Raw genomic sequence first — 16430 nt, 5'->3', positions numbered from 1 at the left:
GTATTTCCGAGGGAGAGCGCCGCTTCCCTCGCATCCTGCCATCGCACGGCGGGGATGAATAGATCAGAGATCTCCGGCTCTGGGGCTCCCCCTCCCCGCCCGCTCCTTTTGTCCCAGGGCCCGGAGGCCCCCCCGCGGCAGCGCTGATGGGGACCCGGCACCCGGGTCCACCTTGGCGGGGGCCGCGGGGGAGCGCGCCGGAGCTCCACAATTACTCGCTCCATCGCCATGGAAACAGCCTGGATGCAGCGGGCTGGATTTGTGTAGCACATCTGCTGCCAGGCTCATAATCAACTGCAATCTCATCTTTTTTCCCTCTGCTCTCGCTGCTTATTTCATTGTGAGTTTGCTCTCTCTTTTCGTACATGCTGGGAAAGTACACGCAGACAGAGCTGTGTACGTGTTGACTTTCTCCCTGTGCAAACACACCACACACACACAACACACACGTGTGCACATACCCCAAATTCACTTGTACACATGCATATGCTAAGGAGGTACACTCCCTGTGTACCCACATCATGGAATCACAGAATAGTTAAAGATCATCTAGATCCACCCCCCCTGCCATAGGCAGGGATATCTTTTACGAGTGCTGGTTGCTTGAAGTCCCATCCAACCTGGCCTTGAACACTCCCAGGGATGGGGCATCCACAGCTTCTCTGGCAGTCTGTCCCAGTGCCTCACTACCCTCACAGTAAAGAATTTCTTCCTAATATCTAATCTAAATCAACACTCTTTCACTTTAAGGCCATTAGCCCTTGTCGTGTCACTCCATGCCCATGCAAAAAGTCCCTCTCCAGCTAAGGAAAGTGCTCCAATGTCTCCCTGAGAGGTGCTCCAGCCCTCTGATCATCTTCTTGGCCCCACTTTGGACTTGCTCTAACAAATAATACACCTTATGCACATTTCAGCTTTAATTAACTGACCAGCAGAAGACAAGACTACTGTCAAAATACTGTATTTTGTTTTCCAGTTCCATATATTGTATCTCTCCAAAACAAGGTGAAAATCTCAGACAGCTATTTGGAAACCTCCAAAAATGCATCTGGCACCCACAGACAGTGACCTGCATCTTCAAGCAGCTAATTCTACACTGGGCATTTCCTGTCCTGTTAGGGCCTAATGAAACACATCACTAGGAAATCTTATTGCACAAAAGGGTTGCTACTCACTGACAAAAAATCCGTCCTGACCTCTGACAATATAAGGAAGGAGAGATGATTAGAAGAAAAGAACACTGGAGAGAGAGACAAGATTCCCAAGCCAACAATGCAGCAGCAAAGGAAAAGTTTGGCAGTTGGGGGTATTTTCTGGCTGCTCCTCAGACTTTTTTGGGGACAACTGAAAAAAAATCTTTCATTCTTTCCATGTTCCTGTTACTGAAACTGCAAGATGAGGAGAAAAGTCAAGTTCATGCATTTATATTAAAAAGATAACCTCAGACAGACCATGAGACACTGACATACTATCATTATGGTGTTAAGAAAGAATTTCAGATGGAAAAAAAATGAGGATACATTCCTTTTTCAGGAACCCTTACTTGCATTTATTTAACTAAAAGAAAAAGAATAAAAAAATGAAAGCTCTTCTTAAAAAACCTCAACATTTCTGTATTGCACTAGTAACAGAAATCCACTCCATTTGCCATGGTAAATAGAAGCATTTTAAAATGCACCATGACAGAGACTTGCAGGTAGATTCATCTCCTTGTACAATAAAGGCCACTCTCTGATAAATGTCTTCTACCTGTGTCTAACCCAGAGTCCAGGAAGGTCTTCCAAGCCTCTTGGTCTAGTGCTCAGGAGCAAGGCCATAACAGAGAGCTACAGCAGAGATTTGGCTTTTCAGGCCATCTGTGACTCAACTATAATTCTTGACATAGAAGTGAGCTTCTGAGAGAACTGTATTTGTAATGGCTGAGGATGCTGTAAGGGTCCACTTCTGGCAATGCTGTACCTTCAGCTTTTCATTTGCCTTTGGAGCAGCACCATCACTATACGGATTACCCTGAGCTTGCCAGCTTTTGCGGTCATTCTTTCAGTCTTGAAATATTAAACTGTGGAAAGATATTCAGTGTGCATTTTTAAGGGAATGAGGTCTAATTAAAAAGCCTAGATTTGCTGACAGAACTTGCTGTGGAAGAAAGCAATCTGTCCAGTTCCATCCCTCTCCCACTCCTCCTTGCACCTAAATCACACAGGGGAGAGGGTGGTCTGAGAGTGTGGAGCATGCTCTGTCATTTGTCTGTGAATGGTGAAACACTTCAACAGTTCCAAGGTTATTTTTGCTAGCTGTTATTGTCATGTCATGGACTGGATGCATTGTCAATATGTAGAGCTTAAAATAATCATGCAAACCAACAATAAATGTTTCAATGCTACTGTACAATGAAAACCAAATGGCACATCCCTAGAAGGTCTCTACAATTAATTTTTTAAGCCAAAACTAAATTGAAGAGGTTCCTTATGAAATACATTGTTCCTTTCTGTTATGTGATGCACAGAGTTCAAAACTCTTCATGAGGCTGTGCTTTGCTAAACAAAACCCCACTGCAATAAAAAAAATAAAAAAAAAACGATTAGCAGTGCAACTTTGATGTATCTGGAGAAACTTTCCTTTGGTCCAGTTTCCAAAACTCCCATCTGCATTTCACATGCTCACAGGGAAAAGATTGTGTCCCAGATTAGGGCAACCAGTCAAGAACTCAGAAGACACATTTTTAAGGTCTTTCCTTTCATAGGAAAGGAGCAGAAGTGACAGAGATCTCTGCTTCTGACAACAGCAAGCCACTAGATTTAAGGTTATGAAATCTCACCTTTGTCACTTTCTTTCCTTAGTAAACTCCCCTGCAAATTGCATTTCTTTTCTTCACAAGGTTGTGTTGTGAGAATAAACACACTAAGTATTTCACTGCAATCTAAAAAGCAGGACAAGACACAGACACCTAAGAAAGCTTTTAAGGGAGATCAAAAATTCAAGGCTAGAAAAATCCAGGCATTTTCAAAGCAGCATAATAAATAAGATTTGTGAAAAAATCTTCTAAGATAGGAGGATAAAATGATGCTGTTTAACCAGAAGGATAAAAGATTTCCAGGAAGGCTTCACACCAAAGCTGCTACTTGTCAATCCGACAGCAGCTCCTGCCAGTATGCTGTCATGGGCTAAGACCTGTTTGTGTGTGGGAGCTGAGGAACAATCAGTGATGATATAATGCTTACTCATCCTTCTAGATCGTGGGTTTTTTCTTTTTTTAGCCTAGATACCTAAAGGGGAAGATGGTTAACCTGCTAACAGTTCCCAAGTCACAGACTTGCTGGTTGGCTCCCAGTGACTCCTCTTCCAGTGCCATAAATTACCTGATAATTCTGAGTAAACTTTCAAGCCCTTTCAAAAGTCCAATTTTAGAAGCAGCTGATTTGCACCAGGAACAGTTAGTCCTATCGATTTATTCCAGGAAGACTGACATATTTCCCTTTCACATCTGTATTCTTGAAGTGTCAATTAGGACCTAGTCTGTAGATAATACAAACAAGTATTTCAGAGACTTCCAAGGCCATATATCACATTTAGTTTGGTTTTTCCCAAATCTTAGTATCAGAAAACTTCATGACTCTTTTATCAGGAGGCCCCTACACTTTATTTCAAATGACCAGTTTTGAAGGTTTGGGTTTTTTTTCTAATACTACTGCATCAGAAAGAAGATTTTGCATAGTAACACAAAAACACAAATTCAAATGAAAATGCTGGGCCAGAGCATAAAGAGACATCTATCCTTTCTGCCATTTACAACAGGTTTACTACAAACCACAAAGCTTATCTGACTAGGAACACACAAGTGATATATAAGCTGCTGAAAACAGTCAGGAGCACAGCTTTGCAAATCAGATTAGACATGACCTTCAGAGGTGATCTGCCACCATAGCACCCAGAAGGTCTACATGAATTACAGAACCACAGAAGCTTTCATTCTGCAAAGCATTTCCACCATCCAAGCACCAAGGAGCACCTTCAGTGTTTACAACCTTCCCCTGTGCTGTAACCACAGGGAGCATTCAAGTCTCTTCCTGCACCACCGGATAGGTTTCCCCATTCTGAGGATGCACACACATGTTAAAAAACTTCATGATACAAAGACATGCATTAAAGAAAGTCTCCACTTGTTTTATACAAATTAAATCATAGCTTTATAGAATTTCATGCAACAGTCCTGGACATACACAGCAGTAGTCTGGATGATGACTGTCTAGGGGTGTTGAATTTGCAATTCTTCTTCATCATCTCTGACAACTGAAGCTCTTCAGCTAAGCCAAAGACAGCCTACAAACGATCCCGAAATTGGCTACAGGAACTGACATGAATAGTTCTCAGTTTTCCTGTTGCTAAATGATTACATGTAGTCTGAGTAGTGAAAGGAGACTTCCTAGTCTAGACAACATGACTGTAGGCTCCATTTCCACCTCCAGTGTTAACTATAAGAAGATCTAAAATGCTTTGCCTTTGATACAGAACCAAAATAGCCACATCTTAGGAAAAAAAACCAAAAAACAACTAAACAAAAAGAAGAAAGGCACCACAACCCCTCATAAGAAACCTACTCTGAAAAAGGAAGAAAGAGAAACTGGGTTGCTTAGAGGAAGACTGTTCTGTTACAGTGAACAAATCTGGAGTTGCATAGATTTTGATACATGCACAAGGAAAAAAATAAAATTATTTCTAACCTTGATACTGGATACAGCAGACAAACAACCTCAAGTGATGTTTAGGTTTGGCGGCAGTGTCATATACAATCATAGTTAGTTTGTCTTTGGATAGCTATCATATTAAAAAAGCTCTTAAAATACACAAGCCCCTACAGCTGTCTGCAACCTTTAAGTCTTGCCATTTCCAACATACATTGCAGTCATATAGCATGAGAGGGCACTGAAGAATTTCAAATCAATTATAATAAATCCAGACAGTAGACAGCAGAAGGTTTCACAATACACATCATCGGCTTCAGGATTCTTCACATAGCACTCTTAAATACACAACTGCAAGAGGCTCAGAAATCATCTTGTGAGTTTTAAAATTTTCAGTACATTCAGACCATATGAGCATTATCTGCCAAATTTATCATATATTCTTCATCCACTGGTGGGGTTAGGATTTTCCCTGCTCCCTCCTTTGCCCACATTGCTCAAATGCATATCATAATTTTGTGTGAAAACCCTTTGCAACATACTGAGAGCATTTTCAGTCATGTCATTGTAATCTCAGTTCTCTCATTCAATCACTGTCTGGAGTACACATAGCCAGGACAGAACAATTTCACATCGCTGCAGTATTTTGCCTTTCATCTTTAGCTATTTCTCCAGCTCGTGCTTTGCACAGGCTGCCTAACAAGCAATAGAAGCTGGGTTTATCTTCAATCCAAACAGTCTAAGACTTCCATTTAATACTTGGGTCTCTGTAGGACGGGCACTGTGGAATGTACATCGTACTAACACTGTTGAAACAAATTATGCCCTGTAGGTTCTTGCTCTTGTCTTTCTTTCATGCATGCATGCTCCCCTCCATCTTATTCATTAGTGCACTGCAGTTTTCTTCTAGAAGATGGTAGTTAAATCTCTACTTGATAATGTGAAATGGTAACAGAATGATTTCTTTAGCTTTTCTGATTTTAACAAAACCAAAGAACAATAGGATGGACAAAATAAAGGAAAAAAATCATCTGTCTCAGTTATCTGAACTCAGTCTGATGCTGTCATGGTTCACTGTTTAAATAATGACACATGATTTTTTTATAATGTTAATTACATAAATAGGTACTTAGGAACTACTTAAACAAAAGATTATTTACCCCATTGACTGGAGAAACCCATGTGTCAGCACATCTGCTGCACAGGAAGATTAAATCTGTTCACACAAAACTCATGCTCTCCCTTGCTAATGGAGAAGAGATTAGTAGTGTGAGACCTGAAGCAGGGGCTTTGGGTTTAATCCAACAGACCCTTAAGACTGTCACAATGGATGATGCTAGCAAACATCTCTGGATTTCTAAAAACCCCGTATTTACTTGCGTAGCCACTCTGGAAAAAAAACCCAGGATTTTTATTGAGGAGAGATTTCTATGTGTGCATTTTAATTTTGGAAGCTTCTGCTGTGTGTTAAGAGTAACAATCAGACACCCAGCAGCCTTAAGAGGAACTGTTGCCATGATTGTGCACCTTTAAGGCCAGACTGACAATGCTAGTTGATGATGTTTAGAAAGAGTATACTGAAAACAACTCAGTTACAGAGTTATCTTTGCCTTGGTTCACCTTCCCAGCTGCTGCTGAAGGACCTCCAGACTATTATTTTAATAGCTGTTGATGAGTGCCAATCCATGCTTATCACATCACCTTAGCACTGCTTTTGCATCCCAGGCTTGCAGGGAAGGGTAAGTGTCGGAAGACTCCGGTGGTGCAGAAAGGGATTGCCAAGACTACAGTTAATGAGAAGAACAGAAAACATGAGTCCAGTTTCCAGGTCCAGCAAGCACCCAACAAATTTTCCTAAGAATGTGTTCTGTCTGCTTCCACCTCATGCAGGAATGAAAGTCACATGAATGCTCACATAAGCTGAATGAACAGTTAGGGCTGTTTACCATGGAGTTATTGCAAGTGTGCTCTAATAGGAGCAATTTACTGAGTGAACACTTAGCTTCAGCCAGAAAGGGCAATATCCTCCATCCACACCCTCATAAGGTAATTCGGAGCACACAAAATGAGCTACTGATGCTTCTATTCTGTGTCAGCCTCTGGCAGCAGGCATCCTGAGGATTTCAAAGTCTCCCTGAGCTAGGCTTTGCAACATCCCTTTCTCAAAGACATTAACAGCCACTTTTTCAATCCGTGTACATGGAAATGTGCAGCCAAATATACATACCCCAAACACGTGTTGCATGCACAACAGAAGCGTGCCCACACACGCCCATTCACAGCCAAATGTAGTATAAATAACCTCACTATATAAATAGGCTTGCTTAAATGAAGTCTCTTGCTTAAATAAGGCTGGCATAAATACTCTTTCTTTATGCTGCCTGTTTCATTTCATGTTTAAGTCTGGAAAGTGGCAACTCTGTTGAAATGACCAGAAAAACCCCACTCAAAGTCAACAGATAAGAAGGACAGGTGAGCTCAGCATCATGATGTCACTGGTGAAGATTTTGTGAAAAGAATAAAAGGCAGGCAATTTCTTTTTTTGCATGAGTGTCTCTGATGTCAAGGTAGATAAGTATTAGTAAGACAGGCAATAAGGTATTGCAAACAATCAGAGGAGATCCTCAAGCACTGAAGCAGCAGCCCACACAAAACTAAAGTTATAAAAATAAACCTTGCATTCTCAGTTTAAAAAAAAAGGGGGGAAAAAAAGCAAAAAGAATTAGAAAATGAAAAGTAACTTTTCCCTCTTTCTTGGCATCTTTGGAAGGACACCAGATGACTGTCCATACTCCTTACTGTGCTCATGTCTGTATTCCTCAATATGGTTTTATGGACATTTTCTGTCTTATCCTCTTCAAAACATTTCAAGAAGCTGTTAAGACTGCTTTCTCTGAAGATGGGTAGGAAGGACCGGCTGTCAGAAAGGACTCTCTGAACCTCCCTCCAGCAACCCTGCTTCACATTCAGCCCACACACCAGGCCCAGCTCTATCAGTGTTCTGGCTCACTTTGTCAGGGCTGTTGCATCTGCTCAGAACTTCCTTCCTGCTAATGAGTCTCTCTCTAATTGATCTTCAGGGTACATATTTCTTCAGTCTCCACCATACACGAGCTAAAGATGTGTCAATACTGCACATGGCAATGCTTGCCATTGCAGAGACAAATCCTGCCTTGTACTCTCTTCGCTGAGTCCTCTGCTCTTTGCACATGGTAGGTGGAATGATTACTTCATTTTCCAAGTGAAGACACAAATTTATAAAGGTCAAGCAATGCAGAGGCAGTTGCCACAGTGGGTACAAACTCCAAGTTTTCCTCACTCTTCATTACCCAGCCTCTGAAACACAAACATATCTACAGTGCTAAGCCAGTAGTATTTTTACCTGTTACATTAGTGCTTTGTTCAGGGTTGGACCATTTTCATTCCATTAATGCTTTCCTTTAAAAACATTTCAGAATTGGTTTAAAAAAAAAAAAAATAGATGTTTAAAAAGATTTCAGTCTTTCTTAATCATGCAGGGATTTATTTTCAAAGCAGTATGCCAGGAGTATTCCACGTGACTCTCATTCATGTTAAAATTAGAGTCACCAGAATAAACCCCATATGCTGCTTTGAAAAGGTACTGCAATGTGTCCAAGGAAAATTTTTGCAGCTTAATGCTGCTTGCACAATTTTTTGCCTGCTTTTCTTCTTTTGATTTATAAATAGATTTTTAACATACTTTTTTTTTTTTTAAATAACACTTTGTGTTATCTAGAAAAAACAGAAAGAAGGGATTTGCTGGTTTTCTTGGTTTCTCTGCAGCCCTTTTATTTTAAAATTATCAGTTTAATCAGAGTAGTTTTGCTTTGTAGGATGCACAGCTTTTGGAAGCTTTTTTATAACTCTTTTTTAAATACAGTCACTGACGACAACCTTTTTACCCTAGCCACAGTCCGCAGTGAGGTCTGGCTGCCTTCCACATCTGAGCTGTTGTCCTTTCTAGTGGTGCTCAATATTTCTGTGTTAGCCTGAAACTAATTTTCACATCTGGACAACAGGGAACGTCTTTCCGGAAAGGCCGAGGCAATAGCGTCTCCTTGGAAGTAACAGCACTGCTGCTTTGTGCTGGAGCCAGGCACCAGGAATATACAGGTTTCTATAGTCAAGGTCCTGCCTTACTTTCTACCCAATCCAGAGCATCTGTAACACCTGTGGCAGCCACAGAAGCCCACCCACCCAAAGCCAGCTGCACTGCTGGGCTAACTGTGGGCACAGTGTGCCCTAGTTTGCCTTGGTAATCACGGTGAGCATTGCAGATGCTGTGCTCACATATGCACATACTGGTAAATACTGTTTGATTATTAAATTTGTCATTTATGACTGCAGTCTTTCTGGTCATTTGAAGAGAGAGAAAAAAAAAGTTCTGGCAGCTCTGGTTCTCTCGTAATTGCTCTCAAATTTTTACTGCTTCTAACTGTGCATGAGAGATTGTGCACAAAAAGACAGTGTGAGTGCCATCTCTTCAGTTTATCATCATCTTTCTCATTACTGTCTCAAATTGCCACACAGTTTCATTTCAGCCATTTACACCAAAAGTGCGGCAAACACTGTAACCACTTCATTACTTTAACCTTTAAAGGATGTAAACAAAGAGTAAATATTTTGCTTAAATGTGCAAGATGCTTTCCATCATAGAGGAAATAAAACCTCTCCTTGCTAACATAATTGTGCATCAGCATATGAGAAAAGAAACCAAGACATAGTTGCCCTGTCATCAAAGCACTGACAAGTGAGGTGTGGGCTAAGTTCCCATCTCTACCAGTAACTTTTCAGGCAACATGCAGGAAGACATCATTTATGTATTCTTGTTATCCTACTAAAAATCACTTAACATCATCTTTCTGTTCTCCTTTTCTACTCTTTGTATGTTCTGTTGACTTAAATGGTGTTCTCCTTTGGTCATAAACTTGTGCTTAAAAGAAATACCTGAAACTTCCTGGGATGGTGAAATGACAACTTGCACCTGAAGCTAGAACCTGTAAGCAACAGAGCTTTAGCAAGAGCAAATGTTTGTGTACAAGACAAGCATGTATAAAAACCCCAAAAAACCCAACAGCCAGCCACAAGACAACAAGCATCCCCAAAACCAATCCATTAGTAGCCAAACATGGCTCTGCAACTTCTACACACAGGACCTGCTTTAAGTATTAGGGTTCAAATATGCTAATGAATTTCTGTGGTTAGAGAAGTTACCACGTCGGCTGAGCTGTAGTAGTAGCCAGTGGTAAACATTTAGTAAAACACACTTTTGTGAATGTTGGCAAGGAATTTTGAAGAAATGCTTTCAACATCACATTTCTGAAGGAGCTTGAATGCCCCTGAGTAACAACAGTTCAGCTGTCAGAGCTAAGACAAGCTAAAACTGCTTTAAAGGGATCACTGCAGTTAAGGGGGAAAGCCTGACTTCTTGAAGTGGCTATAGAATCCATCACAAGGATCTTTTGCACTCTATTTAACATTAGAAAAAAATTATGAGATTGGCTGATGCTCCATCTGAGTTTGTTTCAATTATGATTAATGATATGAATTACTATTTCTTCCCATTTGGATAAGATCTCCTACTGCATAAGAAAGTAGTTTTTACACATAAAGCTACAAAATAATTCAGGTTGCTAGCCAGTTCTAGGCATCAAGTCCTGCAGACACAACAAAGCAAACTTCATATTTAAGTTGGCTTCCTCAGGGCAGCTCTGGGCAAGTTTTGGGTTTCTCCAAGGATAAAGATTTCATAATCTCTCTGTGCAACTGGTTCCAGTGCTGCACCAGTATCAGTAGTTGGGAGTGTTTTATCCTTCCATCCTAGCAGTTTCCTTCATTGCAACTTCTCTTTTCTTCTTTCTCTGTGTACTTCTGAGAAGAGTATGCATCTTCTCCTCATCCTTCTTGTTCAAACAATGGCAGAAGGTACAGCTGGATTCACCCTGGATCCAGCCTTTTCCAGGATGAACAAATCTGGTTCCTTCACATTCCCCTTGAACACCACATGCTCCCTCCCCCTTAATCATCTTGGTGGCCCTTTTGTCAGTTTCTTCCCATTTCTAGGGCACAAAACTGGACACAGTCTTCCAGCTGCTGCCTCATAAAGGCCAGGCTGGGGGAAACAATCCCTTCCTCTGCCATGCTAGCTGTGCTTTAGCTAATGCAACCCAGCATGCAGTTAGTCCACACCACACAAGGGTGCACTGGTGATTCATGGCACTCATCAGCCCAGTGACCGTCCTACAAGCAAGCACCTACAATGATATTTGTAAAACATGAAATTAGCCTTTCTGAGTCCTTAATCTGCTTTGGCAATCACCCATCCTCAGCTTTTAGTATCAAAGAAAATATCTGCAGAAATTAATATCAAAACCCTCGCCATCATAAATATCAATACAAGATACTGAAGTGTTACTCTAGTACTAAAATCAAGAAGCTTAGAGAAGAAAATTTGAATCATCAAACTCTTTCAAATTATAATAACTAAAGCAAATTGAGCAGCTATGAAACATCCTGTTCTCTGGAGCTTAAAAGCAACAAGGCAATAAAACACCCTTAACCCATGCAAAGGTAAATAAGTTTTATGGAGATATTTTCTTTCTTTTCTCCTCAAGCAGAACCACCAGTTTAAAGATTTTGTCTGGTACTTTAAAGATTTTACACAGCAAAGGGCCATTTAGGCCATATATCTAACTGAATCAATTTTCAAGCTGCACACATACAATACCTTTTACCTGAGGTTCATCTCCCAGATTGGTGAAGACGGTTCTTTTATCTAAATGAATTAAACTTTGAAGCCCAGTGTGTGTGAAATTCAGCTAGATAAAAGAATATCCTGTTCTCTGCCATCATTATTAAATGTTGTATTTATACCACTACTTCTGAGGTAAGACTTTTTTGTCCATACAGATCAATTTTTAGGAATAAGAAACACGTGTGCATGTAATTTTGTACTTTACAATTTTAACAGTGGCCCTCAGATTTCTACTACTGCTGAAAATACATAGCTGCCAGTAACACCCATCCTGGGTCCAAAAACTGGCTTCCAATATTCTATGACCTGAAAGGATCTATTCTGATGTCTTGATGGATGTGGCTGTCCAAAGTAGTCAGTGGGTGTCTCCAGCTAGAAAGTGAGAAAAGCCATTAACAAGGCAGGTGGAAGTACTATGAGCCATGCCATTATTCCAAGGAAAGAGGACAGGCAGAAAGAAAGTCTGGGGGAATAAATTGTATTGAAGATTGGAGTACTGAACAGGGAGAGAAGCTAGAGGAAACTTCACTTAAAACTGAGAGAGAAATTCAGTAAGATTTCTACCTCCAGTAACTAGCTTTTAAAAAAATCACATATAGGTCTTAAAATGCAGGAGTATCAGTTATATGACAATCAGACCAAAAAAGAAAATCACTGGGAAGGAAACAGCCCTTTAACAACTTCCAGATCCCTAGGGAAGGAAACAGTCCTTTAGCAATTTCCAGATCCCTAGCTTACATAAAAATGAGTTCTTGGAAGGAATCTGAAAATCTTGACAGCTATGAGATTACATTCTTTATCTCACACATCTGATTTTACAAAAGCAAGGATGTTTCATTTTTCCACTTGGTGACTTTAGAGACGTTATTTTCACTATGAAGGGCTGGTCAATTGCTTCTGAAGAGGCTGACAATGTAACAATGATGTGATGAGATCTGTGGTTTCCTTTGAGCTCTTGGTTAAGTACAACAAAAAGCTCTAGGCAGCATGTACTATTCAAGCAAAATGGACAGAACTGCAGTTTTTAAGTTCTTGCTGCTGAGGTTCTCTTATCAGCAACACAATTAGCATCAGTCAGTTTCCCTAAAACAGAAAACTGATGCTTGAAACCTGAAGACACCCCTCCAGAGAAAAAAATTACCATAAAATTCAAAGCATGTGTGGAAACTGTTTCTCCAGATGCTTTCACACACATCTTCTAGAAGCAGACTTGACATTCTTGATGGAAGGATTGGTTCTTGAGCATTTCAATTTCATGGCCATGGCACAAATATTCAGCTGACATATCATTCAGCTGACATGGCAACACCTTTAATCATCTACACAAATGTCTTTTTCAAGGATTCTGGTATTTGTTCCTTCACCTCTCTCTGGTGTTTGGGTTAATATACTTTCATGGTATCAAATCTGTCTCCCTTCCTGTGCTCAGCTGTTTAGGTGATTCTCCTCAGCTTTCTGGAGAATTAGTGTCAGTATTACTGAGGGCCTTGTTTCTCTGCTTACCATGACCAACATATGAAGGCAACTTTAGGAACTGGAATGGAGCCCCTCAATAAATTATATTTTAGTCATCAGTAGATCCACAACATTTTTTGCATACTATTCAAATCCACAGTGAAGAGGGGAAAAGGCTAAGAAAAAAGAGCCTTACCACTTTCAGAGGGACACACAACACCTTCCATCCCCCAGTAAGCTATCTAGCTCTCAGGCAAAAAGTGGCAGAACCCAAGTTCACATGTCTCAGCTTCACCACCATCCCAAATAACAACTGCCTCTGCTGTGGTCTCAAGGCCAAATACTCTCTGGGGCAAAACCTAACACTTCCTGCAGAAAGTACATGCTAAACCCCTCACCTCCTCCATTTTCCCTCTCATCCAGTGTCTGGGAACTTGAGGACAGTTCACATTAGTGCACCAAGGCCCAGTTTAACCTGTGATTAGCCTAATAAAGGTAACTACAGGAGCCAGCAGAGGCAGGTACCTGTGTCAGCCCAGTGTGCATGGTGTGGATATGGACTGAGATAGCTGGTGTGGGGAGGGGAGAGGAGAGCCCATCTGCACCCACACACCATCCTCTCCTCTCACGCCGCCTTCCAGCAGCCCTCCCTCCCATCTGCCTCTATCACAGCCAACCTTAATTTACACTGGTGCATCGGGTAGCAGGCTTAGCTTGTCAGATGCTGGCCAGTTACCTCATGTGCTAAAAATAGAGACAGGCAGCAGCAGCGACTGACTGGCAAACGCCTCTTTAATGGTGACTGACATACTCGATCAAGACAATACGCGAGATGTAAGCTGCAAACAATGAAGGACATTTGTGTAAGGACAGATGAGACAAAAAACAAATAAGCACCCCGGCTTTGCTTATGAGACACATATGAAAGATTTCTGCTGCTCTTTTCAACCACAGTGCTATTTAGATTACAATTACTTAAAGCAAACCAACAATAACACAAGCTCTTCTGCTACTCCAAGAGAGGCTATAAAAATCTCATTGTCAGCTGCATCATTCATCATTATAAACTCATTTCAACTGAAACAAAATATCTGAGACATCACCTCTCCCCCCTTCCTTCCCTTTTTTATTTGCCTATAATAAGGCCTGTAGTCTGGGGAGCTCTCAGGCTGAATTCCATGGATTGTGATTCACAAAATGAAAATCTGGTATTATATGCCCACTGACATTCACATCAGCAGCAATTCATGCAGCAAAAAGCCATATGCCATGCACCTCTGATTTAACTGTACTACAAAAACATATCCTAGAAAGAATAAATAAAAATACACAGACAAGAGAGGTTCCTGGGATCTGATTATTATCCACACTTTTAGACAGGAATGACAGGGGCAATATCACAAAATATGCTGTTTTGGTGACAGTTCCAGTTAGGTTATATCATTTCCCTTCACAGCTAACACATTCTACATGCAAGTGAGGCATTTTTTTTCCGGTGCAAAAGGTTTATGTGGAGTAGAAAAAGAGCTGTTAGCACAGATAACCTACACTCAGTGTTTCTCCTCTGGTTATCAGACTTTCCACTCAATCATCTTTTTGAAGGCTGAGAAGTTTATTGGTTTGATCAGCACCCACAGAGATGAAAATGAAGAGTGCTTTGAAAGTATGAAGTACCAGCAGTTTTAAAACATTATCATCTCCGGGGTGTTACACAGACCTGTATGTGTTCTACAGTAACACACAGACTTCACTAAAAATCTGGGGGATAAAATCCCTTCTGCCAATGATGGCTAGATTTTCTACAAATAAGAGATTCTACTGCTGAGACCAACAGAGGCTTTCATCACTGTGGAAAGGACAAGACAAGCTGCTGGCCAAGGAATGGATTACACTAAAATACTCTTTTCCTTTTTTCTTGTTTTAAATAACAGATGTTTTGTTGAAACATCCTTTCCTTTCCTTGCTTTTGGCTTGAAGAAACCATCTCTTTGTTGGTCCATCCATCCTGGCATGTAAATGGGAGAAATCAAGCTTGAAAATGCTTTTCCTTTTAAGGCTATGCCCTCCATGAAATTATTGTGTATGTGATCACTGGAGAAGGATCGTTCTTCTATAACTAGATCTGACCCTATTACTAAAGACTTCCAAAGCCTTGTGGCAAAGATAGAAAATAGTAAAGATACTATTTTAAATGAAAAAAGTCTTTGAACTAGAAAAGGAGTTCATAAGCTACAAAGTGCAGAAAAAGGACAAATTAGACTGCTTCATTATGCAGTCTAAGTACTTACTTTTCACAAATTAATTTTTAAAATGTATTTGCATTCTTGACAATGCTAGTTCAGACTGAAAATTTTTCAAAAGGAAGAAACCATCTAGATTAAAAAATGTGATACTGTTGTGCAGTTCTTTTGAGCTTGACAGCCCCGATTTTTGGGGTATGAATACTTAAATCTGATTTTTACAGACCGATGCCTCAGTAAGTGGAAAGATGCATCTTCAGCATCTTAAATACCCCATCTCAGGTTCCTGCAGCCAGGAGCAGCAGATGAGTGCTATGGGACACATTTGGAGATCTGACAGGTGGAGATAAATGCACAGAGACAGAGAAGACCAAACAGAGCCATTCCTAAATGAGCAGCTGATGAAGGCATACATTTGGAATATCTAGGCCACAAAAAGCATAGAGGGAACATTGACCAAATGCTAGGGAAAGGTCTTAAACAGGCTCTCTGTGTCACATTAAATTGCACTGCTTAAAGCAGACCATTCTCAAGGAAGAGGTTGATAATGAAATAGATCTGACAATCCTTCTGCATCCAAATTATGCTTTCTGTAAGATTCCTATTGTATTTGAAGGGACTAATTTCTTCAATTAAAAAGTCTTATTTTGTCTGTAATCTATGCAGCGGACTTTCAAAATGTTAATTGCTACAAATTTTTTATAAATTCGTGCATTACACAATTAATGATACAATATATTTATGGCAATTATCTGTTTCCAATAAAAGTTAATAAAGTGCTTTTGGCCTCAGGTGTGAAAATGTGGGATTTAATTTGTGCTAATCTGCCCCAGCCTGGGGAATACTGAATTCATTCTATGTGAGAATAATTTATTTGCAATATCCCTGACTGATATAAACAAAGCATTCTCAGGGGAAGGTGCAATAAAGCTAACAGAGAGGTGCAATCATTCCACTAGCCCGGCATTTCCCAACAGTAAAATGCAAACAGAACAGCCTTCCAAAGCTTCTCCCAAAAGAAGTTAAATTCATCTGCTTCAAACCCATAAGAAAACAAAAATGCTTTGGAGGGCATCTGTGAAGAGCTATTTATCATCGCTTTCCTTTCTTCTTTCATTGAATTGAAGAGAAGGTGATAGACAGGTCTAAAGACTAAGCAAAGGATTTTACTTTCAAGTTTGTCAGAATTATTTTTTCTCCTGTTTGACGTAATGGTTCTTTCACTTTCTGAAGCTACCATTTGCCATCCTTCTCCTAGCCTCCCTGTGCACCAGGATG

The 16430-nt window shown here is 40.4% G+C and overlaps 1 protein-coding gene across 3 annotated transcripts in view; it reads right to left on the bottom strand.

Moving 5' to 3' along the window:
* The window catches only part of ELMO1 (engulfment and cell motility 1), a 304753-nt gene that overhangs the window by 81808 nt on the left and 206515 nt on the right, over positions 1-16430 (bottom strand). The window lies entirely within an intron of this gene.

This window comes from Corvus brachyrhynchos, unplaced genomic scaffold (genome assembly GCF_000691975.1).
Source record: "Corvus brachyrhynchos isolate BGI_N302 unplaced genomic scaffold, ASM69197v1 scaffold94, whole genome shotgun sequence".
Classification (NCBI taxonomy): domain Eukaryota; kingdom Metazoa; phylum Chordata; class Aves; order Passeriformes; family Corvidae; genus Corvus; species Corvus brachyrhynchos.
Note: the sequence above shows the minus strand (reverse complement) of the source record. Positions and strands in the feature narration are given on the sequence as shown.